The sequence below is a fragment of the Salmo trutta genome, chromosome 28, assembly GCF_901001165.1.
Source record: "Salmo trutta chromosome 28, fSalTru1.1, whole genome shotgun sequence".
NCBI classification, from domain to species: Eukaryota; Metazoa; Chordata; class Actinopteri; order Salmoniformes; family Salmonidae; genus Salmo; species Salmo trutta.
The window spans coordinates 28,153,116-28,178,555 of record NC_042984.1 but is presented as its reverse complement, the minus strand read 5'-3'; the positions used below and the strand labels follow the sequence as shown (position 1 = coordinate 28,178,555).

General features: G+C 44.0%; 1 protein-coding gene across 2 annotated transcripts in view; it reads left to right on the top strand.

The window, feature by feature from the left end:
- Positions 1–324: 324 nt before the first annotated feature.
- LOC115165932 (protein 4.1) overlaps positions 325–25,440 on the top strand; it is a 97,193-nt gene continuing 72,077 nt past the window's right edge. For both annotated transcript variants that reach the window (XM_029719459.1, XM_029719456.1), the window contains exon 1: positions 325–691. The gene's annotated coding sequence lies outside the window, so the exon portion shown is untranslated. The remainder of the gene's footprint in view (positions 692–25,440) is intronic.

The window sequence follows — 25,440 nt, the reverse complement described above, 5'->3', positions numbered from 1 at the left end:
GGCTTGCCCCACCAGCACAGAAAGCACTGAGCTAGGCTGAAACACCTGCATTTTGGAGCTGCCTCACTCAAGAAAACAAAAAAGAGACCATGTTTGTATGCGGCTTTATAAACTCAATTTTAATATGTGACACATATTAATGCCAAAATAACATGCAAAACAGGCAAGGCCCCCCCCCCCCCAAAAAAAAAAAAAAATGTTATACTTTATATGAAAACAGGTGGGGCTTTGCCCTAAATGACGGATCGCCACTGGCTGACATGGCTAGTTGAGTGACTGTCAGCGACTGACATAATAAGAGACAAACTGCTGATGAACAACCACATTTCGAAATTGCACCTGGTGTATTCTACTATTCTTACTTTCATTAGTAAATTGAGACCCGACTGAGTAAAAAATAGTTGTGTTGTTGTTTTTTTATGTCTGCACCGACCCTGTGTCCAATATATGGTAGCTGGAGCAGTCGACACATCACGCGCGTCGCTGGGAGTTCCCTTGTCCCCTATAGCACGCCCCTCCGTCTTTCCTCCGCGCCTTCCCGGTCGTGCCTCCCATCTATTCTCTCGCGCCATCTCCCGGGGAAAAGAAGCTGAGGGGCGGTGGCGGCGTCGGTGTAACGTTGCTTCGCTGGCCTGTAACCTCAATGGTCCACATCTAGACTGAAGACTGACAGTTGGACCCGACAGGACAGGTAGCCTTTATTTCATTGTTCTGCATTCTCTGGCAGTTATCTTGCAGTGTATGGGAGGCACAGGTGTAGCCTGTGTATCATGTGAGCATGACATTGTAGCCGACACCCGGAACGTTTTGTTATTCGTACAGTAGTGGACAATAATGCCTGCACAAAACCGTGTGTTGACACCTTCCCATATAGGCTACCGGTGTTAAAGCCACCGCCGGTGTCGTGGAAGGATTGCAAGGGTGTTGCCAAAGGTTTAATCTGTGCAGTATGATCGGTCCGGTGTTCAATCATATGCCAAGACCAACAACCTTCTTCATGTGTGATATGCTGGGTTATAGCAGCGTAGCCTACGATAGCTAGTGTCAGTGTTGCTTATAGTAATGTCTATTAGGCTACGCGCGTAACAATGCGTTAGGACCCTGCGAGTCAGATGCAAGTGTGCCAAATCTGTTGTCCGAAATATTGTAATATCCGGTATTGAAATAGGCAATTGACCCATGCAGTAGATTTGGCTGTGGTGACTATGGCTTTACTTGTGTGCGTTTTTAAATGAATCAAATAGCCATTGTCTCACCTCTAGACAAGAGAATGAAGCCGGAGTATTGGTGCGGGTGTGGCAAAGGGGACAAGCAGCATGCGCGCCAATCTGTAAATGATCGTGCATGCTCTGGGTAGGCTACAGCTGTGTAACCAAAACGCTAAATAAATAGTTTAACTGAAATCGTTCAAAATCAAGAAATGGTGGTAGAATTTAGAATCTTCGAGATGCACCTGCTACAGAATAGGTATATTTGAAAGCATGGATACATGTAGGCTAGCCTAGTTTTGAGTTCACAACCACAGCTGTAATCTGCTGTTGCCTATTCAATGGTCATTTAAATTAGGTAATGATATAGCCTATTGCAAATATACCAATACCCCCCCCCACCTACCTGCTGCTGTATCCCCCTTACATCAACTGAACCTTTTTGTCCAGTACATGTTCTTATTTTGGATGTGAGTAAAACCCCCATCATTCATGGTTAACACACCATATTCACCACCAACTTGTAATTAAAATACAATTTCTGAATGGGGTTTGAGTAGCTAGGCCTACAATAAAAAAGCAGACCCCTTCCATTTTTCAGTGTAGGCTACATTTGCACTCACTGGAAGTTAGTTTTTTCCCCAACCAGACAATTAAGTGAGTTTTAATATCAAAGTTGCAAGATGTGAGGCTTTCACATGAACAAATTTACAGTAATGTTGTCAGGTATTTATTGAATTTACATCAGGGATGATAAAATATCACATGTGAAACAACACTCAGAACTGTTCAACAAACAGAATTGTAAGACTGATGTTTGAGCGGGCAGTAGTTGTGGGATTGATTAAATATTGTAGAGACAAGCCAGATCTAGGTGAAAATGTATATTTTTGCATGACGGCTGTTAGAGAACATTATACACTACATGACCAAAAGTATGTGGACACCTGCTCGTCGAACATCTTATTCCAAAATCATGGGCATTAATATGGAGTTGGTCTCCCCTTTGCTGCTATAACAGCCTCCACTCTTCTGGGAAGGCTTTCCACTAGATGTTGGAACATTACAGCAGGGACTTGCTTCCATTCAGCCACAAGAGCATCTGTAGCTCAGTTGGTAGAGCATGGTGTTTGCAACACCAGGGTTGTGGGTTTGATTCCCACGGGGGGCCAGCACAGAAAAAAAACAAAAAAGGTATGAAAAAATGTATGAAATTGTATGAAATGTATGCATTCACTACTGTAAGTCGCTCTGGATAAGAGCGTCCGCTAAATGACGTAAATGTAAATGTAATAGTGAGGTCAGGCACTGATATTGAGCGATTAGGCCAGACTCACAGTCCACGTTCCAATTCATCCCAAAGGTGTTTGATGGGGTTGAGGTCAGGGCTCTGTGCAGGCAAGTCAAGTTCTTCCACATCGATCTCGACAAACCATTTCTGTATGGACCTCGCTTTGTGCATGAGGGCATTGTCATGCTGAAACAGGAAAGGGCCTTCAACATTGAGATCAGTGTATTACAGCAGCTAGCTCTTAATGGTGAGCTGGTCTATACATACTTTCATTGCATCAGACTGAGCTTTCGGTACCAGCTACCGACTCATGCCTCCTCTAGTCTCACAACATAGTCCTATTTCTTACTGTCCGGATTCAATCTGATCTTCTTTTGGATCCTCTCGTTCTTTCTGTCCTTGCTACTCTACTTTCTACTCTACAGTATTTGACTGAGCATCTGTGTGGGTGTCAGTGATCAGTCTAGTGTGTATGTTCACTCACAGTGCTTCTCCACTGATCGTGCACAGCAACTGAAGCAGGATTTCACATCATTTCTCTATCCCCTCTATTTGGGGCCTGTTCAGAGGGAGGCAATCCTGCCACTCCTCCATCCCTCCGTCTTACCTCTCCTTGATTACTGCCTGTTTCTGCTTCTCCAGAGTGCATTGTAGTCTTTGTGCCAACCAGTGCCATTGTTCTGTGCCCCTTGTGTTATTATGTCTCTCTGCAAAAGAGGGGTGCTTATGAATACTATTGGTTTGGGGATAAGGGTTATGATCAACACATAACACCTCCAGATACATACTGTATTAGGAATTGCTGTACAGGACAATTCCTACAGAAATATTCCTAAAAGCGTATGGTTCAGTTAGTTTCCTTGTGAAAATTGCATTTTATGTTCATGTCACATAGAACACATTTCCCAGAAATAGAAGCCAATTGTCCATAAAAGATAATCGGGGTCTTGTATGGTCTCTGTATGTATACACCTTGTAACCTTTTCTGTGCAATCTGTCACTTCCACATGGGCCCTGGAGGGAGAGGTCACGTGTTACATGGACACTTTTATGCTGTTGATGTGACTCCTGTCTAGGTAATATATGCAGCAGACGAAACAGTTTGGAACAGTTCGTGCATATATTATGACGACATTTTCTTACGTTATTGTTCGTTTTCGACTTCGGCAAGGGTTTCTTCTTTGGCTGTTTCGGGCACACAAACATTTTTTGCGAAGGCAAGCCGAAGTCGTCAGCCGAAGTCTACGCCCCCCCTCATTGGCGATTGGTCAACAGAAGGAATTCTTCAATGACGTGCCTGTTGTCATTCAACAAGAGACGACTCGAAGTCATGCAATTTTTAGCATGCTAACGCCTTTACAGTCATGCATGACACACTCAGACACACTGCCTCCCCTGTGTCAGATCCATGTCATTACGTGATTGATTTTCATTTTATGATATTTCATTGAATCTGCTGGAACAGTTATCTCTTCACAGCCATAGTGAATTCACCACTAGATAAACTTACATTGTCTCAGAGTCATAAGATTGATTGTAATAAACAGTCATTACACATTACAATTGACAGATGTTTATATCTTTCTAATGACAACAATGTGTTGGCTTTATGCCATTGAGAGGTAGCTAGATGACTGTATTACATCAATTTACCTCAGGAAGACAATGCATGTCCATGATCATTCTCGTGTCAAGCAATATTGTCTCGAAAGACCAACAAAGGATTTTGCTGCTGCCAGGCACATTCCTCTTGCAATGGCTGTTTGCTTTTGCAGACACTGCTTTGAACGTTTGATTACACTAACTCACAGTCTGAACAGCTATTGGTTCACAAGTGTTATGCTCATTGCTCACTATTTAGGTGAACAAATGAATATGAAACAAACTGCCTCAGTCATGATGTAGCGTGTGTATTATATCTTCCAATTAGAGGAACTAATAAACTATGAGCCTATTCTGTATTTGTCTATGACATCCTCTGCTAAACTAGCTGCTCACTATTTTGGTAGTGTGGCTGCATGTACCTATAGAAGGATAATTCATTATATGTGTTATGACTGCACACATCTGTACATCAGCTAACACCAATATAGCCTACAGAAAGAGGTACTGTTCCATGTCCTGTGAAGGTTCTCCCACTCGACTGCACATGTGCGCCCACCTCTACTACAGTAGGCAGCTCGAGCCAACTTCCACTCAGCATAGATTGATGGACTGGCCATAAACTCCATTAGAATAAAATATCTGATTAATACAGCTCCGATAGTGTATGGACCGGCATACTAAACAGGCAAGGTTGTGTGAGGAAGGTCCCGTGATTGGCCAACATTGAGAATAAATAGGTTGGGCTCTATAATCATATGGATCGAGGTCTTTCACTTTATGTGAACTTGATATTTATTTTATTTATCCTTTATTTAACTAGGCAAGTCAGTTAAGAATAGGGTTGAAAAGGGTCAAACTTTCCAGTAAATTTCCGGAATTTTCATGGGAAGTTAAGCCCTGGAATTTGGGGAATTTTGCTTAAATTCATCAAAAAGTTAGCTTATAACAGTGAACCTTTTTTGTGGGATACACATAAGGCAATTATAGGTCTTGTGGCATATTTTGGTTAAACTATCCCCAATTCAATGGAATCGCAACCCTCTGCATGCACAGTGCATTCTTCCATCACATGTCCAGTGCACTTTTCCATCACATGTACAGCTGATTCTCAAGATCTTGCACACTAATGAGATGCTATTGAGCCCACACCACTACACTGTCTGAGCCAAGGACTACATGGTTTCTGGTAAGTTTTGATTACAATACTGGGTGAGGTGAATATATTTGATATGACATACATCATTTTTTGTTCACTAGTAATTAGTAGCCTACAGCAAAGTGTGTTTAAATAATTTCTAACTTGTTAACAATTTCTGCTAGGTAGTTTTTGCTACCATCTGGGTTTTAGCTTGCTTGAGCCTGCTAACTGAGGATTGTTAATTCACCTGTTTCTATACATGTTTCATTTTAAAACATGTATCTAACAAATTAGTTGTTTAATCTAACTGCTTAACTATTTATCTGTACATGGAAATTTATTATAAGTTTTTTTACTCATTTTTTTCTAATCTTTACAGGAAAATGCCACGGGCTGATGTGTGGAGACATTTCACTCCAGCTAATGTATAAGGAAAAGCTGTGTACTTTTGCAAATACTGTGCCAAATCATATGTGAAGAATGCAACAAAGATGCACAATCATCTGGCCAAGTGCATGAAGCTCCCTCAGCGCTCACAACAAGCAACCTCTGACAAAAGTCCCTCTACTCCTATTCGAGGTGAAAAGGATGAATCAGACACCTTATAGATAGCAACAGCTCATGGTCCTCCTGGAATCAGAAGTTTTTTTGATCAATGGAGGAACGTAGTCAGAGAAATGCTGATGAATGTCTTGCTAGAGCTGTGTATGCAACAGGTACACCTCTGATGCTTACAGGCAACGTGTAATGGAAGAGATTTCTGAATGTTCTTCGTCCAGCATACACCCCTCCAACCAGACATGCTTTATCTACTCATTTGCTGGATGCAGAGTTCAACAGAGTTCAAGTGAAGGTCAAGCAAATCATAGAGAAAGCAGACTGTATTGAAATCATCTCTGATGGGTGGTCGAATGTTTGTGGGCAAGGAATAATTAACTACATCATCTCCACCCGTCAATCAGTATTCTACAAGAGCACAGACACAAGGGACAACAGACACACCGGTCTCTACATTGCACATGAGCTGAAGGCAGTCACCCTTGGACCACAGACAATTCTGCGAACATGAAGGCTGCTTGGTCTAAAGTAGAGGAGTCCTACCCTCACATCACACCCATTGGCTGTGCTGCTCATGCATTGAATCTGCTCCTCAATGACATCATGGCACTGAAAACAATGGATACACTACAAGAGAGCCAAGGAAATGGTTAGGTGTGTGAAGGGTCATTAAGTTATAGCAGCAATCTACCTCACCAAGCAAAGTGAGAAGAATAAGAGAACCACATTGAATCTGCCCAGCAACACCCATTGGGGTTGTGTTGGCATCATATTTCACAGTCTCCTGGAGGGGAAGGAGTCTCTCCAAGAAATGGCCATATCACAGTCTGCCGATATGGACAGCCCCATCAAGAGGATCCTCCTAGATGATGTATTTTGGGAGAGAGTGGTAAGCAGCCTGAAACTCCTGAAACCTATAGCAGTAGCCATTGCACAGATTGAGGGAGACAATGCCATCCTGTCTGATGTTCAGACTCTGCTTGCAGATGTAAGAAAAGAAACCTGTACTGTTGCTCCAAGCAGAGGAAACTGCAGTTCTAAAATACATCAAAAAGCATGAAGACTTCTGCCTGAAGCCCATACACACCGCAGCGTACATGTTGGACCCCAAGTATGCTGGCAAGAGCATCCTGTCTGGTGCAGAGATCAACAAGGCCTAAGGTGTCATCACTACCGTGTCTGGCCACTTTGGCCTGGATGAGGGCAAGGTTCTTGGCAGTCTGGTGAAGTACACTTCCAAGCAAGTGCTTTGGGATGGAGATGCAATTTGGCAGTCGTGCCAACATATCTCATTAGCCACCTGGTGGAAGGGACTTTCCCCTGTTGCCTCCATCATCCTCCAAATCCCACGAACATCAGCCGCCTGGTCCTTGTTTGGGAACACACACACCAAAACACGCAACAGGCTGACCAATACAAGGGATGAAAAATTGGTGGCCATCCAGCCAAATTTGAGGCTTTTTGAGCCTGACAACGAGCCATCCTCAACAAGGTTGGAAAGTGACAGTGAAGATGAGGCCTCAGAGTCTGATGTTCAAGAGGTGGACATTGAGGAGGTCCAGGGAGAAGACATGGAAGCCTGAGAGGAAGACAAACAAAGCTTTAGTTTCTAGACTTTCATTTTACGTTTGTTGAAAACGTTTTTGGGAGATGCGATGGAGCATTGGGGATCATTCAATATTTTCTTTCTTTTGTTGTTCAGTGAAATCATCCCATGTGAAGAGTCAACTCATTTAATTAAAGTTCAATTCGTAACTAAATCGTTTTTTTTTTCTATTGGAAGGATTTAATAATTTGCAATTATGTCTATAATAAGGTAAAATGTTTATGTTTCTGTCTCGATATGATATTGTAAATATATCCAATGTAAAAAAACATCAACATTTAAATGGTATTAAAAATCATTTGCATATATTCCCATTAATTCCCATATATTCCCGTTAATTCCCATATATTCCCGATAATTCCCACAGAAAGTTTCCAACTCTGAATATTCCTCAAAATATGCAACCCTAGTTAAGAACAAATTCTTATTTACAATGACGGCCTACTCGGGTCAAACCTGGACGATGCTGGGCCAATTGTGCGTCGACCTATGGGACTCCCAATCACACCCAAATGTGATGCAGCCTGGATTGAAACCAATTACTGCAGTGATGCCTCTTGCACTGAGATGCAGGTTCTTAGACCACTGCCCTTGATGGGACATAGATATTGTTAGCTTGCCAAATAATGGTCTTGTGTAGAATACAAAGTGCAGTTTTATCTCACTATTGTCATCATTGATAGTAATTTCAGAAGTACACTAGTAGTAGTAGCATCAGCAGCACCTCAAAATGCCATGAGCCAATTTTTGAGACTAGAATGCCTCCAGCCTCAGAGGTTGGCACCATTATCAGGGCAGATCAGAGACTATGTTTTTGTTCATTGGGCACCGAACTGAAGAAAACTGACCCCAAAAAATGAATGGACCAGTAAGCACTGAGGTTGTTGTGGCTGGTCAAAGCAGGCATGACAGAGATATATTTTAACATGCAAAAAGAGCCTAAAAGGTAGACTCAGCGAAATTACATTGCCATGAACAGCACTGCAGATATTGAGATGAGCAAGATGCATCACTTCACTCTCACATAGTTACACACAGTATCTGCACATGTGCATGGGTTCGCTTCACGGTGTTTACACCCTGGTAGCCAAGGCACCAAAACAGGAGAAGTGAGCTCACTCTTCAACACTCTTAGTTGTTGTTGAAAGGTACCTGCTATGCTGTTTACTTTCTGCATCTATGTCATATCGCTGAGTCTACCTTTAAAAGATGCACACCAGCGATTAAAAAAAAAAACTTTTCCTGTTGAAAAACAATATCAATGAATAAATACAGCAATGTACATACACTTAATGGTCATTTTTTAAAATAAATATTTTAGACACAAGTGCTTCCTATTGGACAAAACATAATCCTAAACACAACCAAAGCAAGCTGTAAATGCATCCAAAAAGTTTGTAGAGTCACAAGCTTGATGTAGTCATTGTGTGCTAGGAATATGGGACCAAATACTAAACGTTGTACTGCTTTAATACACTATAAGTGAAATTGTCCAAATACTTATGACATTTTTAAATGAGGGGACATTTTTAAACGGTGAATCAGATATGTATGAAAATACCCTAAAATAAAAGGTGACATTCTATACTGTCACCTCATATATACTGTTACCTAAAATAAAACATTTGATTTCCCCCCAAAAATGCTGGAGTATTGAGGCCCAATTTGTTTTATTGCATCACTGTCCAACTAGATACGGAAGTGAGTGTAAATAAAACCAACATCTATTTGCACCTCTACCTGTCTGCCTGAATCTTTGCCCTTACAACTGCTACAAGGTATTTTACAAACAATGAATGCGTCCTAATTGGAGGGAGATAGACAATACATTCGTGGAGAGAGATGACCCTATCACAGTCCTCGCCTTCTTCTCGTCTTACGTATTCTGGACTGGTTCTTAATCAGTTATGTTTAGGGCTGTTGTTGGTAGACCTAACAGTTGTATATTTCTGTACATTGAACCGTGTGTTTAGCATTAAGATTATTAGGTTATTACAAGTATCAGAGGGGAGAGACCAGAGACAGAGTATGATTCTCAGCAGTGGCGCGTATTCATTCAAGATATGGACTTGATGGAAAGACGATTGTCTTTTGTATTCTGGACTGGTTGCCATTCAGTTATGTTTAGGGCTATTGGTAACAGTTAATTATTTCTGTACATTGAACCGTGTATTTTGCAATAAATAATGTTATTTATTGCATTTATTATTAGGCCTTTGTAGTTCTTTATTATAATTTACATGGAACTGTTCCATAAGGAAAGGTTGCCGACCCCTGTATTATAGCTTCATGATATCTGGACAATCTTTCATATGCCAAGCCTTTTTGTCTCGTGCTTTAGACCCATCAGCTGAAATGTTATGGCCAACTGTGTTTGACAACCAGAGTCTTCACGCTGTCTTCCATGTGCCTTCCCTCTCTGCTGTGACATGACACTGAGCCACCATGTTTGATAGATTCCTCCTGCCACCTGCCGAGCAGATGAAGGATTGGCCCCAGGGCTTCAGAGACCCGCCCTGGCACGCATCACATTTTTGGGGCTGCAAATTGTCAGGGTCTCTGAAAGGAAGAGGGCATGATTACAGATAGGCACCGTCAGGTCATGACGGATGGCACATCAAGGCACATCATTCTGCAGAAAATGATCCCCCCATTATTTACGTTACAATCTGGGCATTTATCTTAAGCTAGCTACAATCGACGAGCCTTTGTTGTGCTACCATACTATATCTATACTCAACCTCCATTGTTTGAAAGTGACATTCTGCAGTATGAGTTAGGAGTCTTTCTACTACAGCAGATATATGGTTTCAACATGTCATTGATACTGATGTATCGTTTCAACGGAGCTGACGCAAAGTGGGGATTGTTATCTGGGCTCTGTCTCAGGAATTGAGAGAAGAACAGAGGTCATCTCACAGACACAATGGAGTCTCTGATTGACATTCCAGACTCACAAAGTTCCAAATCCCTCACTATCCCTTCCCCTTGGCCCTAACACTCCATTGTTTGCAGATCTGTAATGTGTAAGCAAATGGGCAGAACCTCCACCACACACACACACACACACACACACACACACACACACACACACACACACACAACAGGGGGTGTGTGTACAGAGCAGATATTAATAAGCTCCCAGACATTACTTGAAATGTCAAAACGTACAGCAGATTAATTGGCCGACAACACAATGCCAAGTTGGCATCAAGAGGACATTGAAATCCATTGCCCAGCCCGGTAAACTCTATTTTAATACATGCCGGTATTGATGCATGGACTGGGTTGGATTTTTACCTTGCCTTAAATAACGGTATTTTAATGTTTAGTTTCAAATCAAATCGTATTAGTCACATGTGCTGAATACAACAGCTAATGTGTGATCCAGAAAACAGCCAGTAGCCCCAGAGTCTGAAAGCAGGAACTGCCCATCGCCCAGAAACACTGGAAACAACTCGGAACCCCTCCGTCCTCTCACGACGACGTTCCCAAAGCCGGTTGTCAATCCGGATGGCCAGAATGATAAGTTCATCCAGAGTGTCAGGGTTGTCCCGAGAAGCCAGTTCATCCTTGAGAACCTCGCTGAGTCTGTTCAGAAAGGCTGAGTGAAGTGCTTCTGTATTCCAACCGCTCTCAGCGGTGAGCGTCCGAAAGTCAATGACGTAATCAGCTACTCTCCGGCTGCCCTGCCGCAGCGCAATGAGTCTTTGAGCAGCGTTCCTGCCACTGATGGGGTGATCAAAAACCCTCTTCATCTCCTAGCTGAAGCTTTGCCAATTAAAACAAATATCTGATTGCTGCTCCCATATGGCCATGGCCCAGGCCAGAGCCCGTCCTGAGATCAAGGAGATGACGTATGCCACTCTGGAACGCTCGCTGGGAAACGAATGGAGGAAGACGCTGGGCTGGTAGGGAGTGGAGGATTAGGAACAGCAACAGGTACAGCAGCCGTTGCTCCCGCCTGTTCTGTCTGCACCGTGAACACAAGAGTTCTTAAATCATCCGACAATGTCTGCAGCCATCTCTTCACGCAAATGACAGGGATTTGGGCCTGTTCCCGGAAAAGCAGAATGTCGTTCACGTCGGGCTCGTCGGACTCGTTAAAGGAAAAAAAGCTTCTGCCAGTTCGTGGTGAGTAATCGATGTTCTGATGGATGTCCAGAAGTTATTTTCGGTAATAAGAGACGGTAGCAGCAACATTATGTACAAAATAAGTTTTAAAAAATTACTTACAAACAACGCAAAAAAACAAACATAAAAACACAATCGGTTAGGAGCACGTAAAACGTCAGCCATCTTCTCTGGCGCCATTTTTACATGTTACATGTAATATAAATGTTATTAACTGAGTGATGAAACTCGAAAAATTATGGCCATCGTCCATTCTTACTGCTAGTAAGAGACTGCTAACAGTTGAGAACTGCTAATTTGCTAGCAAGCGCTTTGGGTGCGCACATGTACATTTTTTGCCATGAATAGTGCCCGTTAGGCAGCGCTGGAGCCAAAAGCATCCTAGAAATCGGGACAATGCCCCTTGTGGCAAAAGTAAGAACTGCCATTGAATCCATTGAAAATGCATGGTCAGAAGCTAGGTTTCCATTCAATTAGGGACAGATTTTCATGCGAATATTCTAAAATCTGCATAAAGAAATTACATGCATTCTCTCACCAGTGGTGAGTTTCCACACGTAATGCACACAAAAAGTGCTTTTCCGCTTAAGCTTTCATGTACCGAATAAAAATTGAAACTTCAATGTATTTCCATCGCATTATCAACTCTACTGATAGTTTTGTCACAGAAAGCCCCATTAAAATATTTTTTGTTGTTGCCACTCTAGGGTCATTAAGCATATTTAGAACTTTTATTATTCAAAAACATAAAATACCGTCAAATACCATAACACCGTAAGAAGAAATAAAATTTTATTGTGATATAATACAGTATTTTGGCCATATCGCTCAGCCCTAGCCCAGCCTCTAGTGTTCTGCAGCATACTTCTAGCAATGATCTATGAACAGTAAGCTCAGCTGCGTTGCAGGCCACAACAACCGCCTAACTGCCTCATTTTCTTTTTAATCAAGGGGATTTTCTTATCTAATCTGCTGTCCCCATAAGAGAACCCTTTTTGGTTCCAGGTAAAATCCTTTTTGGTTCCAAGTAGAACTTTTTGGGGTTCCATGGACTTTCAAGACTTAATGACAAGGAGCTTCTTTGAAGAGATAAACAGTCAAAGGAGTTGTGCACCTAAGCACCTGCCGTCCCATTCCCTATTATCTCCTCTAGGCTGAAGATTAAGTGTGCAGTGACCATAACAGATGTGGAGCTTTCAGTAATTGAGTTGCATTGCGGCCTAAATGAAAGAATTGATTGGCTCCCACGTCTTGACATGTGAAATGAGCACCCACGTTTCTGTCACTGATCAACTTCTAAGACCATTTCTCTACACACACACACACACACACACACACACACACACACACACACACACACACACACACACCTACAGCATATTACATACACTCTTAGAAAAAAGGGTTCCAAAAGTGTTCTTCGGCTGTCCCCATAGGAGAACACTTTTTGGTTCCAAGTATAACTATTTTTGGTTCCAGGTAAAACTCTTTTGGGTTCCATGTAGAACCCTCTGTGTAAAGGGTTCTTCAAAGGGTTCTCCTATGGGGACAGCCAAATAACCCATTTAGGTTCTAGATATGTCACGGATCCCCCCGGCACTGATGCTCATTCTGTTTACCAGTTCCGGAGATCTACGTCACCGGCTTTCTAGGCTTCACTGAACGGGATTCATTATCATCAACCCAGGACTGTCTTGTCTGATTACACACACCCATTTCCCCTGATTAATATGTTATATATGTGCCCTCTGTTCCCTCTGTCTTTTGTCAGTTATTGTTCCCATGTCCGTTGGTCGTGTGAGTACCTATGCATTGGTGCAGCTGTTATGCTGCATGCTTTATATATTGTGTATTGCGGGTATAATCCCGTGTTGTTCAACGAGGTTTACCTTCGCTCTTTTGTTTGGGTACAGCCCAGTGTTTTGTATACGTGTTTGTTTTGGGTATATTAAAAACCCCTATTGTGTATTCCTGCGCCTGTCTCCAAAATCCTTTATACCAGCGTGACAGAATAACCGACCCGCAAAATGGAGACAGCAGGAAAGGCCGAGCTGGCGACCATTGTAGGGACAGTACAGCACCACAAGGACTGTCTCTCCAGATTCGGTATTGCCATGGACTGTGTGCTGGCAACCATCCTGCGCGTGGAGGGGAGTGTGCATTCCCTTCAGTACCGAGCCCGGTACCAGCTCCCACACCACAACCTACCTCTGTTCCATCGGAGCCGGTCCGTGGAATACCCCTGTCCCTCCCGGAGCTCTTCGACGGCGCACCAGCAAGATGCAAGGGGTTCCTTCTGCAATGTGACCTGTACCTCACTCGCTACGCCGGGGCTTTTTCCGGGAGAGACAGGGTTGCCACCGTCATCTCAGCACTGACCGGACGGGCTCTGGACTGGGGTGCCGCGGTCTGGGAGACGGGCGGACCCGAGGTTGAGACCTACGAGCGCTTCACCCTCCTCTTCCGCTCGGTGTTTGATCATCCTGGGGAGGGCTGAGAGGAGGGTGAGCGTCTACTCCGACTACGCCAGGGATCTAGGACCGCCTCGGAGTTCGCCCTAGAGTTCCGAACCATCGCGGCCTCCACCGGATGGACCGAGTTGGTTCTGGTCACCGTTTTCCACAGCAGACTGCGGGGGGGGGGGGGGTACAACTGGAGTTAGGTTGTCAAAATGGCAGGCTGTCATTTGAATGGCTCATCAGCATGGTGATCTGGTTGGACAACCTCCTGCGGTCCTAAAGAAGACCTGCGCGGAATTTGGAGCCCATGGCTACCCCTGCTCCGTGACCAGAGCCGATGGAGGTGGGCTTGGCCCGTTTGGGTCTCTGCTTCTATTGTGGAGAAAGGGGTCATTTCTCCCCGACCTACTCTCTATCCACTAGGAGGCGAGGAGGTGACAGGCCAGGGAATTCCCCTGTGCCAACCCAGGTAGGAGGCAAGGTCTCCTCTCCTTGTCTGTCAAATCAACCAGTGTGTTTCCCGTTAAATTCCCTTAGTACCCTAGCCCTTCACTCCCGTTAGCTCTGATTGATTCCGGAGCTGCCGGGAATTTCTTAGCTAGCGCACTGGCCACTGCATTATGCATTCCTTTGTTTCCTCTACAGTCACACATTCCAGTTCGAGCCCTGGATAATCGTCCAATAAGGACAGGGCTCGTACATCACATCACATTACTGTTCCTGTTTCTTTTCTGACCATGACACTCATTCAGAACAGATCACTTTCTTGATTATAGACACCCCCACGCACCCCATTGTTTTAGGTCTCCCCTGGTTGAGTTTGCATAACCCAGTTATTTCCTGGTCCGATAGGAGACAGCTGGGTTCCTGGTTGGTCGCAGGAGTGTCAGGGGAGGTGTCTCGCGGTGTCTGTCAACACCACTATGGTGGAAAGTCCGGACTGTGCTCCTCAAGTGGATTTACCGGAGGAGTACCAAGATCTGTACCGGGTTATCTCAAAGACCCAGGCTACTCGCCCTTCTCCCCAACGCCCCTGGGACTCTGCCATTGACCTGTTATCTGACGCAGCACTCCCGAGAGGACATGTCTATCCTCTCTCCTATGCAGAGACCGAGGCCATGGAGAACTATGTACAGGAGAGTCTCCAGCAGAATTTTATCCGCCCCTCTAAGTCACCAGCCTCCTCAAGCTTCCTTTTTGTCAAGAAAGATGGGGGACTGTGCCACTGCATTGATTATCAAACACTGAACAAGGCCAACATCAAGTTCAGCTAACCTTTACCCCTCATCCCAACCACAATCGAACAAATGCACGGGGCGCAGTACTTCACGAAGCTGGGCTTGAGGAGCGCCTACAATCTGGTGCGCATTTGTGCAGGCAATGAATGGAAGACTGCTTTTTACTCGTAATGCCCTTTGGCCTGTCTAATGCTCCTTCAGTCTTCCAGGCATCAACAAAGTGTTTCGGGACATGCTGGGACGTAGTGGTCTATATAGACGACATTTTGGTCTATTCTGCTGACCACGTCCAGCATGTCTCATTAGTCAGGTCTGTGCTGAGAAGACTGTTGGAGCATGATCTATATGTTAAACAGGAGAAAAGCTTGTTTTTCCAGCGGTCCAAGTCCTTTTTGGGCTATCTCATCTCCACGGAGGGAGTGGAGATGGAGGAGCAACGTGTCAGCGCAGTCAGGTCATGGCCCATCCCCAACTCCGTGAAAGCAGTCCAGCGATTCCTGTGGTTCGCCAACTATTTCCAGAGGTTCATCCGGGGCTTCAGCATGGTAGTCGCGGTCAGCAGCTTCATTCGACGGCGGAGGCGGAGAGGGCGTTCGAGACACTGAAGGCACGTTTCACCATTGCTCCCGTGTTGGCACATCCCGACCCCTCACTCCCCTTCATCGTCGAGGTGGATGCCTCCGAAGTAGGAGTTGGGGCAGTGCTGTCCCAGCATACCGGAACCCCTCCAAAGCTGCAGCCCTGCGCTTTCTACTCTAAGCAGCTGAGCCCCGCCCAGAGGAATGATGACGTAGGGGACCGGGAACTCTTAGTGGTCAAGAAGGCTTTGAAGGTGTGGAGGCACTGGCTGGAGGGGTCCAAACACCCTTTCCTGGTGTGGACGGACCACCTCAACCTGGAGTACATCAGCACAGCGACGAGGCTAAACCCGAGACAGGTTCCAATTCACGATTTCCAATAGGCCAGGCTCACCTCTATGACGCAGAGGAGAGGCAGGGAGAGGAGACCCTCATCATCCCTCCATTCCGCATAATTGCGCCAGTGGTATGGGACGTGGACGCTGACATACGGCAGGCCCTGTGTACGGAACCAGCACCTGCACAGTGCCTGGAGAACCGCACCTACGTGCCCACAGGTGTGCGGGACCGCATCCTTTCCTGGGCGTTCACGGCGCCTGTGTCGGGTCATCCTGGGATAGGTTGTACCATCGCCTGCCTAGCGGAGAAGTACTGGTGGTCCACCTTGGCTAGGGACATCCGGGGTTACGTCTCTTCCTGCTCCATCTGTGCTCAGTCTACCCTGGTCTCACCTCTCGGTGGACTTTGTCACTGACCTTCCCCCCTCCCAGGGAAACACCACCATTCTTGTCGTTGTGGACCGTTTTTCCAACGCTTGTCTCCTCCTTCCTCTGCCTGGGTTTCCATCTGCCATGCAAACCGCGAGGCTCTTTTTACGCACGTCTTCCGGCACTACGGGATCCTGGAGGATATTGTGTAAGATCGTGGCCCGTTCATGGAACGCCTAGGGGTCACAGTCAGTCTCACCTCCGGGTATCGGCCTCAAGAAAATGGGCTGGTGGAGAGGATCTACCAGGATTTGGGAAGGTTCCTGCGGTGTTACTGTCAGGATCGGCCGGGCGGATTTTCTACCTTGGGCGGAGTACGTGCAGAATTCCCTCTGCCACTCCTCCACTAACCTCACACCCCAACACACACTGGAAAGGAATAAGCCGGCCCTGGCACCTTGGCACCCGAGCCAGACCGAGGCTCCTGCGGTGGACGAGTGGTCGCCGTGCGTCGGCACAAAGAACAGGCTGACCGCCACCGCAGTGAGGTGCCTGTTTTCTCCCCAGGCGACCGGGTCTGGCTCTCCACCCGGAACCTGCCCCTCTGCCTGCCCTGCCGAAAGCTGAGCCCGTGGTTTGTGAGGCCGTTTAAAGTCCTGAGGAGGGTTAATGAGGTGATGGGTATCTGCTAATCCTGAAGTAGCCTTTAAAAAGTAGCTACAAATATTCAAATTTATAAAAAACAACTTCAAAGAAGTAGGTATTGACAGTATTGAAAAACCATCTCGTGGCTATTTCCAAATACCCCGGTATAGGTATATACGGTATACCGCCCAAGCCTACTTATCATGCTGCGTGTCACATAAGTCCTCTCGAGCCTGTTTATATAATTGTTGGATTGCCTCTGATTATGCACAGATAGGTTTGCCTGTCGCTAAAGTTGAGAGAAGTCTTCCGTCTGAGCCTTTCAAGAGTTAAATCCAGAGACCCGCTAGCAGACAGACAGCTGGCTGAGGGAAAAGTTAATCTAAACTTCCTTGATGCTTTGGTGACTAATACCACATTATCCATCAGCTGTTTACAAGTGTGGAGCAATTAAAAGACTGAATTAAAAACCCTATTTTGTTACTTCTTAATTAAGGTTTTCCTGGATGTGTTAAACTTTAATCTTGTGCCATTTCACTAATCCCACCATCTCATGAGCGTTATCCCTTGTTTTTTATATCACACTTCCATTCTAGCTAGAGAAATGGTACTCAAATCTGGATCAAAGTACTGAAAGATTTAGAGATGTCTGTAATCTTGTCTAATGTCCATTGGTGGCACTCATGGTTTCCTGTCTTTATGCTATAGCGTAGCCGATGTGGAATAACTACTCAGCGATGTGCTAGTCTTGTGCAAGTGATGTCATCCGCCCTGAGACCTAGAAGTATTGTTTCTCCAGACCTAGAAATGCCTTTTTTTTAGGTCAGTGGTATTGATGGTGCTTCTTTGGGTTGCACATGTTGCGTGCAGAGGGTCCCTTGTTCGTGCCCAGCTTGGGGGAGACAGGGACGGAAGTAATACGGTTACACTAACACCAGGATAAACATGTGGTTAGACTTACAGATACAGCAGGAGTAATATTTCTTTACATGATTAACTTAAGTATTCCACAACATAGTAGGGCTGACCACATTTAGTCGATGGGTCGATTATTTGGTCGACAGCCTGTTGGTCTACCAAGATTCCTTTAGCCGAACAGTAGCAGAAAAATATACAGTATCAGTCAAAAGTTTGGACACCTACTCATTCAAGCGTTTTTCTTTATTTTCACTATTTTCTACATTGTAGAATAATAGTGAAGACATCAAAACTATGAAATAACACATAGGGAATCATGTAGTAACCAAAAATCTAATTTAATTTATTATCAAATCAAATGTATTTTATATTTGAGATTCTCCAAATTAGCCACCCTTTGCCTTGATGATAGCTTTGCACACTCTTGGCATTCTCTCAACCAGCTTCATGAGGAATGCTTTTCCAACAGTCTTGAAGGAGTTCCCACATAAGCTGAGCACTTGTTGCCAGCTTTTCCTTCACTGTGCGATCCAACTCATCCAGAATCATCTCAATTGGGTTGAGGTCGGGTGATTGTGGAGCCCAGGTCCTCTGATGCAGCATTCCATCATACTCCTTGGTCAAAAAGCCCTTACACAGCCTGGAGGTGTGTTTTCGGTCATTGTCCTGTTGAAAAACAAATTGTAGTCCCACTACCGCAAACCAGATGGGATGGCATATCGCTGTGGAATGCTGTGGTAGCCATGCTGGTAAAGTGTGCCTTGAATTGTAAATAAATCACTCACAGTCACCAGCAAAGCACCCCCACACCATCACACCTCCTCCATGCGTCATGGTGGGAATCACACCTACTCTGCGTCTCACAAAGACCCGGCAGTTGGAACCAAAAATCGCAGATTTGGACTCGTCAGACTAAAGGACAGATTTCCACCGGTCTAATGTCCATTGCTCGTGTTTCTTGGCCCAAGCAAGTCTCTTCTTCTTATTGGTGTCCTTTAGTAGTGGTTTCTTAGAAGCAATTCGACCATGAAGGCCTGATTCATGCAGTCTCTTCTGAACAGTTGATGTTGAGATGTGTCTGTTACTTGAACTCTGTGAAGCATTTATTTGGGCTGCAATCTGAGGTGCAGTTAACTCTAATGAACCTATCCTCTGCAGCATAGTTAACTCTGGGTCTTCCTTTCCTGTGGCGGTCCTCATGAGAGCCAGTTTCATCATAGCGCTTGATGGTTTTTGCAACTGGACTTGAAGAAACTTTCATAGTTCTTGAGGTTTTCTGGATTGACTGACCGTCATGTCTTAAAGTAATGATGGACTGTCGTTTTTGGCTTATTTGAGCTGTTCTTGCCATAATATGGACTTGGTGTTTTACAAAATAGGGCTATCTTCTGTATACCACCCCTACCTTGTCACAGCACAACTGATTGGCTCAAATGCATTAAGGAAAGAAATTCCACAAATTAACTTTTAACAAGGCACACCTGTTAATTGAAATGTTTTCCAGGTGACTTCCTCTTGAAGTTGGTTGAGAGAATGCCAAGAGTGTTTAAAGCTATCATCAAGGCTTTCGGGTGTCTACTTTGAAGAATCTCAAATGTAAAATATATTTTGATTTGTTCAACACTTTTTTGCTTACTACATGATTCCATATGTGTTATTTCATAGTTTTGATGTCTTCACTATTATTCTACAATGTAGAAAATAGTAAAATTCAAGAAAAACTTTGAATGAGTAAGTGTGTCCAAACTTTTGACTGGTACTGTATATATCATATCATCCACCTGGCTACCCCTTTCCCGGTCAACAGCACTGCACCCCCCACAGCAACTCGCCCAAGTCTTCCCCACTTCTCTTTCTCCCAAATCCAGTCAGCTGATGTTCTGAAAGAGCTGCAAAATCTGGACCCCTACAAATTAGCCGGGCTAGACAATCTGGACCCTTTCTTTCGATAATTATCTGCCGAAATTGTTGCAACCCCTATTACTAGCCTGTTCAACCTCTCTTTCGTGTCGTCTGAGATTCCCAAAGATTGGAAAGCAGCTGCGGTCATCCCCCTCTTCAAAGGGGGGGACACTCTTGACCCAAACTGCTACAGACCTATATATATCTTAACCTGCCTTTCTAAGGTCTTCGAAAACCAAGTCAACAAACAGATTACCGACCATTTCGAATCCCACCGCACCTTTTCCGCTATGCAATCTGGTTTCAGAGCTGGTCATGGGTGCACCTCAGCCACGCTCAAGGTCCTAAACGATATCTTAACCGCCGTCGATAAGAAACAATACTGTGCAGCCATATTCATTGACCTGGCCAAGGCTTTCGACTCTGTCAACCACGACATCCTCATCGGCAGACTCAGTAGCCTTGGTTTCTCAAATGATTGCCTCGCCTGGTTCACCAACTACTTCTCTGATAGAGTTCAGTGTGTCAAATCGGAGGGCCTGTTGTCCGGACCTCCGGCAGTCTCTATGGGGGTGCCACAGGGTTCAAATCTTGGGCCGACTCTCTTCTCTGTATATATCAATGATGTCGCTCTTGCTGCTGTTGAGTCTCTGATCCACCTCTACGCAGACGACACCATTCTGTATACTTCTGGCCCTTCTTTGGACACTGTGTTAACAACCCTCCAGACGAGCTTCAATGCCATACAACTCTCCTTCCGTTGCCTCCAACTGCTCTTAAATACAAGTTAAACTAATTGCATGCTCTTCAACCGATCGCTGCCTGCACCTGCCCGCCCGTCCAGCATCACTACTCTGGACGGTTCTGACTTAGAATATGTGGACAACTACAAATACCTAGGTGTCTGGTTAGACTGTAAACTCTCCTTCCAGACTCACATCAAACATCTCCAATCCAAAGTTAAATCTAGAATCGGCTTCCTATTTCGCAATAAAGCATCCTTCACTCATGCTGCCAAACATACCCTTGTAAAACTGACCATCCTACCGATCCTCAACTTCGGCAATGTCATTTACAAAATAGCCTCCAATACCCTACTCAACAAATTGGATGCAGTCTATCACAGTGCCATCCGTTTTGTCACCAAAGCCCCATATACTACCACCACTCGCTTCATACTCGTCGCCAAACCCACTGGCTCCAGGTCATCTACAAGTCCCTGCTAGGTAAAGTCCCCCCTTATCTCAGCTCGCTGGTCACCATAGCAGCACCCACCTGTAGCACGCGCTCCAGCAGGTATATCTCACTGGTCACCCCCAAAGCCAATTCCTCCTTCGGCCGCCTCTCCTTCCAGTTCCTTGCTGCCAATGACTGGAACGAACTACAAAAATCTCTGAAACTGGAAACACTTATCTCCCTCACTAGCTTTAAGCACCAGCTGTCAGAGCAGCTCATAGATTACTGCGCCTGTACATAGCCCATCTATAATTTAGCCCAAACAACTACCTTTTCCCCTACTGTATTTATTTATTTATTTTGCTCCTTTGCACCCCATTATTTCTATTTCTAATTTGCACTTTCTTCCACTTCAAATCTACCATTCCAGTGTTTTACTTGCTATATTGTATGTACTTCGCCACCATGGCCTTTTTTGCCTTTACCTCCCTTATCTCACCTCATTTGCTCACATTGTATATAGAGTTATTTTTCTACTGTATTATTGACTCTATGTTTGTTTTACTCCATGTGTAACTCTTTGTTGTTGTATGTCATACTGCTTTGCTTTATCATGGTCAGGTCGCAATTGTAAATGAGAACTTGTTCTCAGCTTGCCTACCTGGTTAAATAAAGGTGAAATAAATAAAATATAAAGGTGCAAGACACCTGTCTGATTCGTACCTGTCTGAGTGGACTAATCCATTGTGGAGGCCGTGTGGATGGCACAATCCATCACTCCAAGACGTGCTACTGAAAATGTATATGGTTGTATTACATAAGAACAATGATGCAACACTAATAAAAAATGATATTATTTTATAACAAATGTGCTTTCTCCCGCGTTCGATAGTGGTTGCTGTCCGTGGTTCTGAAACACATCCGTGCGCTGTTGAATTGGCACCTTTTCCTAGACCAGGTTGCTATGTGCATAATAGCAAAGTTAACCAGCATATTGGTGTTGAGAACAATGCGGCGGAGTCAGCAGCAGAATGAGGAGATGAGAAAACAACCCTTGCCTTATTGTCTAAGAAAAGTGAGGAGAGAGGAAACCCCAATTTAATTAGGTCTATAATCAGTATACTAGCTGTTAAATGTGACTGGCTTTATAAATCATCCATATATATCTATAGAAATAAGACAGATACTGCTTCTGTTGCCTGTTTGATGATTTGTTTGTCAAGTAAACAATTTCTAGTAAACATGTTAATGAAACAATTTCACAAATGTGGTTGTTTTTAGTCTTTGCTTTGCTTTAATAAAGGCTTTACACTTGTTTCCCGTTTTAACAGCTTCTGGTATTATTTATAATTTATTTTGTGTTGTTTACACTGTTCCAAATTGTCCGAAAAATAATATTTATAATAATAAAACACTCTTTTTCTTTATCTCCTTCTTAATGTTATTTTTATTATGATGATCATCATTATAAGAATAAGTAATGTCATTATCATTAGTAGGCTTAGTATAGCAGCCTTGTGTAACCACCATTGAGCTGTTGGCCTAAGAGTGCATCCTCTTTAGTCTTAAAACTGTAATTTAGGCATATATTAAGCCTATATTTCAATACTTATATAGGGTACTGGATCAATCAATCATTAATTCGTTCATGTCATCACACAACATACGAGTCATTCATAATTGGAAATGCAATCAAGCTTTTTAATTTTAAAATAAAATAAAGTGACCTCTGAATAATTTGCTAAACATTAAATAAACCGTTCCATTCCGAAAATTGCATTCACGAATGATTAGTCTTTGCTGTAATAAAGGCTTAACAAAAAAAACGTTACAACAGACTCTCTGGTACGCTTGTAATTTATGTAGTGTTGTTTACATTGTTCCAAACTGTCAGAAAAATTATATTGTGATTTAACAGCACCTGTTTGGCACACATAATATACACGCAGCACTTGCTCCTTACCTTACTTTTCTTGATCTCCAGTATTTTCCACCACAAGTAAGATTTATTCCACACATCTGACTCCCCTTTACCTCATGAGCAACCAGTAAACATTCCCCCTTTTTGAGTTTATTTGTCACATCCACTGCATCCATTTTGCTGTTACGGTGTTCGGAGTTTGTTATAACCAATTTATTAATGTGTTTATGATATGCTATAGGTGAGGAACCATTGGTCACGTGCATGTGATGCATTCTTTGTGTTATGGAACGAGATCAAGATTTGAGGGAATATGGAATATTTTCCTAAACAAATTAGGTATTTCGGTAACAGACCTTTTCAGTCAGAAATGGCTGTAATTATGTTGCAGCTTCGGCAACACGGACACCACGATAAACACTGTGGTTGTCGGACTCCCTCTAGTCATTTGTGTGTCTTAATGATTTAATCAAACAATGTGCTTAAAGCGTCAGACAAGCTCAGTGAATATAGTTGATTTGATTAAAACTAGGGTTGCACATTTTGGGGAATATTCAGAGGTGGAAACTTTCCGTGGGAATATATGGGAATTAACGGGAATATATGGGAATTAACGGAAATATATGCAAATGAGTATTAATACCATTTACATGCAGATGTTTTTTTGCATTGGATATATTTACCATATCATATGGAGACAGAAACATAAACCATTTACCTTATCATAAATAGACATAATTGCAAATGATTAAATCCTTCCAATAGAAATTTAGTTACGAATTTAACTTTAATTAAATTAATTGACTCTTCACATGGGATGATTTCACTGAACAACAAAAGAAAGGGAATATTGAATGATCCCCAATGATCCATCGCATCTCCCAAAAACGTTTTCAACATACATCTGTAAAATGAAAGTCTAGAACTAAAGCTTTGTTTGTCTTCCTCTCAGGCTTCCATGTCTTCTCCCTGGACCTCCTCAATGTCCACCTCTTGAACATCAGACTCTGAGGCCTCATCTTCACTGTCACTTTCCAACCTTGTTGAGGATGGTTTGTTGTCAGGCTCAAAAAGCCTCAAATTTGGCTGGATGGCCATCAATTTTTCAACCCTTGTATTGGTCAGCCTGTTGCGTGCTTTGGTGTGTGTGTTCGCAAACAAGGATCGGTTGTGCTCTGAGGCAGCTGATGTTCGTGGGATTTGGAGGATGATGGAGGCAACAGGGGAAAGAGCCTCAGATCCACAAAGTCCCTTCCACCAGGTCGCTGATGAGATATGTTGGCACGACTGTCATATTGCATCTCCATCCCAAAGCCCTTGCTTGGAAGTGTACTTTGCCAGACTGCCAAGAACCTTGCCCTCATCCAGGCCAAGGTGGCCAGACACGGTAGTGATGACACCATAGTCCTTGTTGATCTCTGCACCAGAAAGGATGCTCTTGCCAGCATACTTGGGGTCCAACATGTACGCTGCGGCGTGTATGGGCTTCAGGCAGAAAATATCTTCACGCTTTTTGATGTATTTCAGAACTGCAGTTTGCTCTGCTTGGAGCAACAGTGAAGTGGGCAGGGCAGTACGGGTTTCTTCTCGTACATCTGCAAGCAGAGTCGGAACATCAGACAGGATGGCATTGTCTCCCTCAATCCATGCAATGGCTACTGCTATAGCTTTCAGGAGTTTCAGGCTGCTTACCACTCTCTCCCAAAATACATCATCCAGGAGGATACTCTTGATGGGGCTGTCCATATCGGCAGACTTTGATATGACCATTTCTTGGAGAGACTCCTTCCCCTCCAGGAGACTGTGAAATATGATGACAACACCACCCCAAAGGGTGTTGCTGGGCAGCTTCAATGTGGTGCTCTTATTCTTCTCACTTTGCTTGGTGAGGTAGATTGCTGCTATAACTTGATGACCCTTCACACACCTAACCATTTCCTTGGCTCTCTTGTAGAGTGTATCCATTGTTTTCAGTGCCATGATGTCCTTGAGGAGCAGATTCAATGCATGAGCAGCACAGCCAATGGGTGTGATGTGAGGGTAGGACTCCTCCACTTTAGACCAAGCAGCCTTCATGGTTGCAACGTTGTCTGTCACCAGTGCAAATACCTTCTGTGGACCAAGGTCATTGATGACTGCCTTCAGCGCATCTGCAATGTAGAGACCGGTGTGTCTGTTGTCCCTTGTGTCTGTGCTCTTGTAAAATACTGGTTGACGGGTGGAGATTATGTAGTTAATTATTCCTTGCCCACGAACATTCGACCACCCATCAGAGAGGATTGCAATACAGTCAGCTTTCTCTATGATTTGCTTGCCTTTCACTTGAACTCTGTTGAACTCTGCATCCAGCAAATGA